The 9,767-nt window shown below is 32.1% G+C and overlaps 1 long non-coding RNA gene across 7 annotated transcripts; it reads right to left on the reverse strand.

Annotated features, from left to right (window-relative positions):
* Positions 1-369: 369 nt before the first annotated feature.
* LOC117102755 lies at positions 370-7,788 on the reverse strand. Of its 7 annotated transcripts, none has more exons than XR_004444494.1 (7): positions 7,205-7,250; positions 6,518-6,564; positions 6,021-6,074; positions 2,722-2,875; positions 2,262-2,389; positions 1,695-1,776; positions 370-1,253 (listed from the first exon to the last, which is right to left on the reverse strand). It is a non-coding gene; the product is annotated as an uncharacterized LOC117102755 (long non-coding RNA). The 7 variants fall into 7 exon arrangements; XR_004444477.1 differs by having other exon boundaries at positions 6,021-6,112; positions 7,205-7,249; XR_004444474.1 differs by lacking the exon at positions 6,518-6,564 and having other exon boundaries at positions 6,021-6,154; positions 7,209-7,244.
* Positions 7,789-9,767: the final 1,979 nt, after the last annotated feature.

Consider the following 9,767-nt stretch of genomic DNA (forward strand, 5'->3'; position numbering starts at 1 on the left):
TTTCATGTACGACATAGAAAGCAAAAGCAGATCTTTAGAAATGAGTATGATAACATGTTAATTTTGTTTATTCCTCTGTCATTTACGTATGCTTGTTTAATATTAATATTATTACTGTTACTGACTTATTTTATACCTTATATTGAACCTATTTCTACCTATGCTTTCATTTCCTATACCTATTTTATATTTATTTTATCTTATTGTAAGTCTAAGCGATTTATCACGATAATTATATTAACATACATTGATGACAGAGGATAAACCGAGGTTAGTATTCGGTATGATGAAACACGAGTTTGTAGCATATTTACACAAGACATAAACGTGATTAGGAACACACTACACACAAACAAACAAACTTACAAACTTGAAATTAAATGAACTGATCTGATCTGCTTTCGAAAAGATGTCGTATTGAATTTTTTAACCAATGAAAATTGAATTTTAATTGCTTATCCAATGAAAACGGGAGAATTTAAATGCTTACACAAAGCAAATGGTTTTTTTTTAAATTTATATTTATCCAATCGTTTTGATTATTGTACCTCTTTTATATGCCATCATTCGGTGTGAACAATATTTTTTTAAATTCTAATTTGTAAAAATGTATACGATTTCATTAAATGTTTATGTACAATAATTTCTTTCTGTGATACAAGTAAATAGTATTTTTCAATGGAAATCTGTGTTGAAGGTAACTAACTATAATATCAATAATTAAGTAAAAATGGTTACTGGAAGCAAATCTTACAAGATGCATTATATCACTACTTCATTTCAAATTTTAAATGGTTAAGTTCTCTTTACAAGTGCATGTCGTATTAGAACAAAGTTCTTGTTGGAGTTGTATTATTTTCTTTTCACCAAATCAGCGAAACTACGCCTGTGCCAGTGCCTATTCATTCAATTTTCTTTGATGCCAGTGCCTGAACCCGAGCAAGGTAATGTTAACCAGATGTTCCAATAGTAAGCTTATTCATTTAGCTAACTTAGTTCTATCTTCGTTTAGCTAAGAATTAATTCAGTGCTTGAAATATCGGCAACGGCATATGACAGCACAGAATTTTTTCACTGTGATCAAGTTCAGATATCTCCTGCACAATGACGTTATGCTTAGAATACATATTCCAATGGCAAACGGTGTTGTGTGCTTGATACAATAAATACCAATTTCGCAAGCTATCAGGATCGAGTCCGCCATCATATTGGAAGAAAAGCCATTTACCGTCATCTGGTCCCAGTCACAATATCTTAAAAAGAATATAGAATAATTTTTAAACTGTGATTTAGAGGATTGTGCAGCAAAGCGTATATGCAGTTCATCAAAACAATCCATCACGCAAAATTAATACATTGTTAGGTCTAATAAAACGCAACTGTTAGCACATAAGCATTAATTAATCCATGCCGTTCTCTAGTTATTCACACCAAGCTCCCCTGAACTAAAATACTATCTTTTCTTTGATAATTTAGGAAACCATTATGAAAAATACATTTTTACAACATACATTATATATATACACATATACATAGATATACATAAACAAAAAAAGAAACAAAAAATGAAAGATTCAGCAGTAGGTTATATACATATATACTACATGTATATATATATATATATATATATATATATATATTTCAATGATTTATTTTGTTTTATTTGTAATCTACTTTTATATTATTATTCTTACTTGTTTTACTGCAGTATTTCCGTGTCGTATTTAATCTGTTTATACTGATTAGTCTTGTTGCATATCCTTTACGGTTGTGCCTCTGTTATAAAGAGAAACAATAAAGGTATTTACTTACTAGTTAGACTTCATTTTAGAATAAATTCTATTAGCTTTTATTTTATATCTACCATAAATATTAAGGAAAGATCAGCTTCTGAGAGCTAAATGCATCATATGCATAAAGTCTTTCTCATCAGACATGATTCAGGAGGTTTAAACAACAGTATATTATATTTGTGACCATTTTAAGACTGTAATTATTAGTATTAGTAGGCCTATGTTTTGCATACGACAGCAACAGGTACCTTCTTGAACTCTCGACAAACCAATAACAGGCCTAGGCAAATTTCACGAAATGTGGAACTGTAGGTCTAATTAAGCCCATTAATTAAATGTCTAACTGCATTATCTAAATTATACAGGGTAAAAACATAGAAATTAAAGAAACGTGGCAATTCGAACTATAGGCCTAATTAATGCATGATTAACAGGGTATAAGTACTGTTTACCAATGATAAGTCTTACCCGAGACATTCCTTGCAACATTACCGAGAACTATCAACTCTTTATTTTAATCTAGCTGAGCTACCACGTCTCTGTCGAAGGAAGCTGGCCACAGTACCCGTTTCTGTTTTACAGGTATCTCCAAGTTCCTGTCATAATTTTAAAAAAAAAAAATCGTACTATTTTCATAATCCATATTAAATTGTTTTGGGTGCTTTGGGGCTTTGCCAGCATCAAATTTCAATCAGATATATTTAAAAATCTGGATAGGTCCAAATATTAATTTATAAATTTAAGACAATGGTGGCTTTATATATTAAATCATACAAAAAATATACAGTTCCGAGTACCAGATCCAGTTATATAAATTTTTACTAAATCTAATACCGTACATTACCGATCACAAAAACACTTCAGTACTCAACTCAACTAACTTGACCAATCACCACCTTCAAAAACATTTCTTAATACCGGTACTTACCTTTGTTCATCCTCACAATTACCAAGAACACGTCCACAGGTTTACCAATATCAGTTTTGCGTTTGATTTAATTTGCCGTTAATTAACCATCGATTTTAGAAGCACCCATTCTACTTTCTCCAACATCATCCAAGGTTGAGCAAACACACATTGTCTGAAATTGAAGCATTCAATTAAACCTTTTAAAAAATTAAGTATGAAGAGAAATCAACATTTAAACAAAAACAAATGTAATGTTTATTTTACAATTTCTGAAATTCTTGAACTTGTATTAAATTATTAAACAGAATCGATGATTAAATATTTAATATTCATTGATATTTCACACATGTGAGCATCGCACTGTAAAATTGAACATGCAATGACAACGATTCCTAATTATATACTCACTGTCTGTAAAAACATAAAACGTTTTGGGGATTTGGGATGTATCAAACTAATCAGAAGTGTGCACACCTGGTGAAGGAGACGAACCCACTATTTTTCGAGACTGAGGTCCCTCTGTCATATACAATAGAATGTTTATTATTGTATACAATTCAGAGTTCAAATTTAGTGGTCACCACGTAGTGTGATAATATGCATAGGGTCCCGTTCCCTCAAAACCAAGTTTAAGCTCAACTTGACCAATCACCATATCAACCACATCCTTAAGACTTACCTTTGTTCATCATCGTCATTATCATTACCACCATCACCACCACCATCAGTGGTCACCACGTAGAGTTAACGTAGTGTTATAATATGCAAAGGGTCCCGTTCCCTCAAAACAAAGTTCAGGCTCAACCTGACAAATCACCATATCAACCACGTCCTTAAGACTTACCTTTGTTCATCATCGTCATTATCATCACCACCACCACCACCATGACCATCATCACTACTACCACCACCACCACTATTATCATTAATATTGCTTTTGATTGTATTTGCTGTTTAATCAGCTACCAATTTTTTTTGAAGTTCCCAATTGGACCATTATAAGCAATAAAGTCGACAGGGTGGTAAACATAATTCACACATTCATAGATTTCACATTCACAAACAAAACACCCACAGTTGACCAACCAGACATCGTCTGAAAATAAAACATAACGTTAAAAATGTTATAAAGTACATTAGAAATTTAAGTCAATAATTAAACATGCAAAAATGTGCGATGTTTATTGTAAATTTCCTATTTTAATTTATTTAGCAGAATTTCTGAACGAAGTCTAAAGAAAGACAACAAAAGCTACAATGTAATTTAAAAATTTACTTTTCACCCATGTGAGCATCGCACTGTATAATTAAACAGTCAAAATACAAGATTCCTAATTATCTACTTACTGTTGGCTTCTGTGAAGAGAAGAGAATATTGATTAGGAGTTGAAAGCAACACGACAGAAAAAAGGAGTCAACAATCCAAGTTTGTTCAAATGTACCATTTTATTGCAACTGATTCAAAACTAAAATTACAATAAATAGGAAAAAAATTGGGGGCCAGAGCTGAAACAAAATAAAGAGTTAATTATGTAACAATTTATTGCAACTGTTATTTTGTATCTTAAACTATTGTAAAGAGACTTGACACAAAATAATCAACAACGAAAGGTTTTTTCAGATGTACGGATTTATTGCAACAAATTCTACTCTAGGATTACAATATCTACTATGGGCCCGCTCATAATCATGTAACCCAGAAGTGTTCATTCAAAGTTTTTAACCAAGTGAAACAACACTGTCACCCAAAAGGTAAAGTCCACGGGATTTTCCAAGGAGTCGCACTATACAGTACTCCTTGGCTAACACACCAGCTACAAAAGGCATGCAGACAAGAACACGGATCTGTGTACCACATGCATCTCACAACCTAAGCGCAAACACCTTAAAATGGATTCAGACATTACATTACTGTAAATGCCTTGGTTTTGCAGTGTTATATCACACAGAGATAAAGAAACGAGTTTTACGCTACAAGCACCGCCACCAGACAGTAACTCATAGACTTACAATTAATGAGAAATTTCCGGCAGCTCCTGCTACCTTTATCAACGAACCTGAAAATATATTTACAAGAATAAAATAATAAAATAAAAAAATATTTACAAAGTGTTATTTATGTTCATGTTGGTTTTTTGTTAGTGACTTACTTGAGTTGATGCTTGGATGCTCGAAGCGATGACTTGCTGCGTTAGTAACTCACCTTATCTCCGTCACATAATAACATATTTATGGAAAAAAAAAGTGCGTATGCATAGTTAAGTTGCACAATTGTACTGTATATACATTTTAAGTTTTAGTTATTTTTATTTAAATTTAATTCAGCATATTCGTAAATCTTCCAATATTCAGCATCCGCAGTTTAATAGCCTAATCTAAACTAGTGTTCCTGAGTGATTATTAAAATGATGATGTAAAAGTTAAATATAAGCAGAAATTATTAAAATGATGATGTACAATGTAAAGAGTAATTGTTAAAATGATGGTGTAAAAGTGAAATGTAAATGTAAATGCAATATAGTAGCCTACCATAACCTAGTGTCCAACATTATTACAATGCTGATGTAAAAGTTAAATGTAAACATAACTGTTTGAATGATGATGTAAACATTTAAATGTAAATGGAATGTAAAATTTGCAAATGTAAATGCAAATTATTTGATAAAGTTTCAAATTTGCCACACATGCATAATAGGTGAATACAAAACACGTTGAATAGTAAGCCATTGCATGTCTCATCATCCAGGTTGCTCATATTGACGATTTCTATCACGTGTGCCAAATTTAATGCTTTTATTGCACGTTTGCCTGTCTAATTATTGTAGTTCCATTTCAGGATACAGCTTAGAATACTAAATTATATCGGGAACTATGAAGCTGATTTTTTTAAAAAATAATTAATATATAGAACTAATTCAGCGATATTTAGCTTCGTCATTCTTGATTCTAACAGTATTCCACCTGTGTGTTAGTTGGGGGGAAAGCATGACATTCTTCTGAACCAGTATTGGCGCCAGAATTTTGCTTAACTAAAGGGGTAAGCTGTCCGACAGAGCTGTATGACAATTTCCGGTTTTAAAACCAGTTGGTCTAGGGGCGAGTCAACACGGCTAGAAAAACTCAAGCAATTTTTGCTATTTTAAAATGTTCTGAGGTGTATGAGATCGTTTTGGCCAGAGATTAGAATAAAGCAATTGCGGCTTTCCCCTTTTTGGTCCAACAGGGAGTGGGTTCAGATACGTTGCCTGTTCTGGCGCCCCACTGATTCTAACCAAGAAGTTATTAACTTCTTGATTTTCAAACGTGTTAGTTCTCACTATGTTTGATGCTTGGATGCTCGAAGCCGCGATGGCGCACTTCTATCAGGAATTCTTGGCGAGAAGGATAACGAGGTGTAAACGTCACAAGACTTCAGCGGGCAGATATAAAATTTAATTCCTTTTTTTTTTCTCTTTTTTTTTTATAAATTATTATGCATATTTCAAACTTGACTAACGGCTTCCAAAAAGGCTTACGTGCTCTCTAAACTAATAAAAATAAAATAAAAAATTAATAATGGAAATAACAGCAGAAAAAAAACAGTAATAGCAGGCCTAATAATATAGCAATAAAAGCAATAACAATAATAAATGGCTATATTGAAAAAGCAATAAGTTTAAAGATAAATATTATAAAATAATAATAAAATTATTAATTGCCTATTCTGAAGTGCCGATTACGTGCATATTAAAGAGGACAGAAAGTAGATTGATTAAATTAGAAGCCAACTTAGTCAAATTTTTAACAGAATTTAAATTCCAAATACAGTATTTACGATAATTTGTCAATGACTGCCCGTTTAGACAGAATTCTGTTTAGTGCCTGTAAAACAAATGGAGAAACAATAAATAAGCGATGTTATTTTATGATTACGAGTTATCGTTATGTTAAACGTGATACAGTTCATTCTCAGCAAACAGAAAATATTGTTAATTTCGCGAGCATTGTTATGTTATGTCAGAAAATAACGTTTAAAAAAATTGCAGCATCGTTATTTATTTAGAAATAGCATCAATATTTATCAGGTGCAGACCCAGAGAAGACTTTGGGTAAGGCCATTCGAAGTACAGAGCAGGAAGGGGTGGAATGCTTGAGCACAGACATTCTGATACATGAAATTTAATCGAAAATTTTGTTTTTTGAATAGGCCACCGGTACCGTGTTACCATCCTTTTTCTTAATTTAATTTTAGTTATATTGACATCATGGTTCAGTTATTTATGATTTTTTTTTTACTAAATATATAATAGTTCTAAGCTAATGTAAGAAGATCAACTATAACAAATAACTAACACTCAACCGTTCTAGTATTCCTCACAATACCTCGTGCAACAAGTCAGCTTATAGTGTGTATCATGATTTTTTTTTTTCAATTTTTGACTCATTACGCAGTTAAACATGTTATACATATGCTAATTTATATGCCTGATATTTCCTTTGGTGTTTATTTAGGCCAACTCACCTACTGTAGTCCTATCTGTCCACACCCTCCTTCATTGCTCACACTTCACACGGGAATGAACGAGAACGCAGTAAAGCAATTGCTTTGCACCTAATTATTCAAATTCAACAGGTTTTCACTTGTTTTTGGTACATCCTGCATATATTACGGCGTCATTTGAATGTACATACGTACAGATGTTGTTGTCGCACTAACGCATTCAACAAGTAGGCCTATACATAGCCATAATCCAGCCTACTACAATTTGTGTGTAACTACATCATCTGAGAGGTCCATATTCTCGAATCCTGTATACTTAGATAAAACAAAATTAAACACTTATCTTCAGTAAAAAATAAATTTTTTACAAAACAATAATTTTCACCTTGCAGAAATGTCCAAAGAATATAAGATTTTTTATTCTCTCTTTTTGTGGGTAACTTTTTATGTACGTTGATCCACTAGAAATTTTCTGAGTAAAAACAAATCCACTCATGTACAGTACAACTGTAAGTAATTGAAAACAAAGTCAGCCCCAAAAATTCAAAGTCGACACCACAAAAGGGCCAATTTTTTTGGGGTTGAGGTGAACAAATTTAAAGAATAGACAACTCTAGATTTCAGGCAGAAATGCCACTTGAAGTCTGTAAAAACACGTTTTCAAAGCAATGTTTTCAACAGAATTTCTCCGAGCCTGCTCTTCGGACCTGCCGTTGTTGGCGCCACCAATGTTTAAACATCCCATCTTTTCAGCATCCCCACTTAATCCTTTATGCCCATTAGTCTCCCCTTCCCATGTTAATACTCTACGCCGCCAGACTTCAAATGTTTATCCAGGGGAGTTTGGATTGCCTGAATACCCCCCTTCAAAGGTTAAAAAGGAATTACTGATTGGCAAGAATGCTAAGGTTTCGCTGTTTTGACAACAAAACACTCTTGAGGTCTTATTAGAAAATGTCTGTAGGTGATACTTCGTACATATTGACTAATACTAATGGAAACACGGACAGGACTTTGCAAGGCAATACAATACATTTTTTCTAACCCCTACGCACAAAAGCGCCGCGCGTAATTAAATCCGGGCGTACAATTAGTTCGGCACCTTAATTTTTTCAAAATTGTTTAACAAAAATGGAGAAATAACAGAAAAAATATATTAAAATTTAATTTTTTGGTGCAGTCCATGGTTTTCTTTTATTCTTTTTTATTATTTTTTTTTTATTTTTGATGTATAAAGTTTAAATTCACAATTGAAAAGCGCTGTAAGGATTTCCTTATATTTTGTTGTTGAAAATTAAAATATGTGTCAGATCATATTTTCAAACATGATCACAAGAAAAACTACTTGTGCTACATAATTAATTACATTTTTAGTTAGATACATTCACCTCCCAGTTTTCATTATGAGGGTCCATATTTCTTGCAGTAGACTTCCGCTCAACAAATGGAACATACACATGTTTCATAGTTCATAGTTCTGTTATTTAATTCAATACATTATTTTGTCCAGTATACTTGCATACATTAGTCCTTTCGGAAATTCAGTTCGACATAAAATTACTCAAAGGTTAGATCATTTTACAAAGAACATCGATAAAATATAAATCAAATAAAAAATTGTCATCTTAAAATTTGTTGTAAGATTAATTAAAAGGTCTAATAAGAATATGGAACAATTTGAAAAACGTTTTGTCCTGCAGCGTGTTGCTCTAAGACGTCTACCAGATCTTACTCAATCAAAATTACTATAGATTGGATGATGCATATCTATCATAATTGTTATTACTTTGTCGTGGATTTTCTTTTTACATATGTCGTCAATAACGACAGATTGGTTACACAATCTACAGGCCTTATCAACAAGACATTGAACATTATGGAGGTCGAAGTTTCGGAAGCTACTAAACCAAATTATACATCAGTATACCAGAACTCTTTCCATTATTGAGTTGGTGGATATCTATTTGTTTTTTGATTGTGTGCTTTACAAGTTATATTCACCATTCATTTGGAAATTCAGACACAATAATTCCATTAGCTGTATTTGTAACTTCTTATATCTTGCTTTCCAAATTTTGAAAACTTTTGTAGAGTAAGTAGCCTCACAGACTCTAAGTGGAGGATTTGTATATCTGTCAATTTTAGTACAGTAATTTTGTAATCACAAACAGCAATATTCCACAAAGACATGACAATTTGATTAAAATTTACCGTTCAATTTCTTTTTTAGAGCATATATTTTTTTCTTACATTTTGTACATCATCTTTACAGCTGTTTACATTACAAATTGTATTGAAGACATTAATGAATTTGCCTCAAGCTCGATTACACATCTTATGGACAGTTTTACACAGCATCCTGATAGAAGGCAATTTCATTGTTCGGCGAAAGTAGTATTAGATTTTTTTTTAATCCAGTAGTTCACATACGGTATGTTCAGCCTATACTTACTATTGTATAATCTCTCAAATATTAAACATAATTACATTACTGTATCTAAATAAACTTGACAGAAGTATGAAAATAGAAAGTAGGCCTATTGGATATAATATAACTCTATTTTATCAGTCTATGAATGAGAAA

This window comes from Anneissia japonica, unplaced genomic scaffold, assembly GCF_011630105.1.
Source record: "Anneissia japonica isolate Jap-2015-1 unplaced genomic scaffold, ASM1163010v1 scaffold483_len1788099_cov177, whole genome shotgun sequence".
Lineage (NCBI taxonomy): Eukaryota > Metazoa > Echinodermata > Crinoidea > Comatulida > Comatulidae > Anneissia > Anneissia japonica.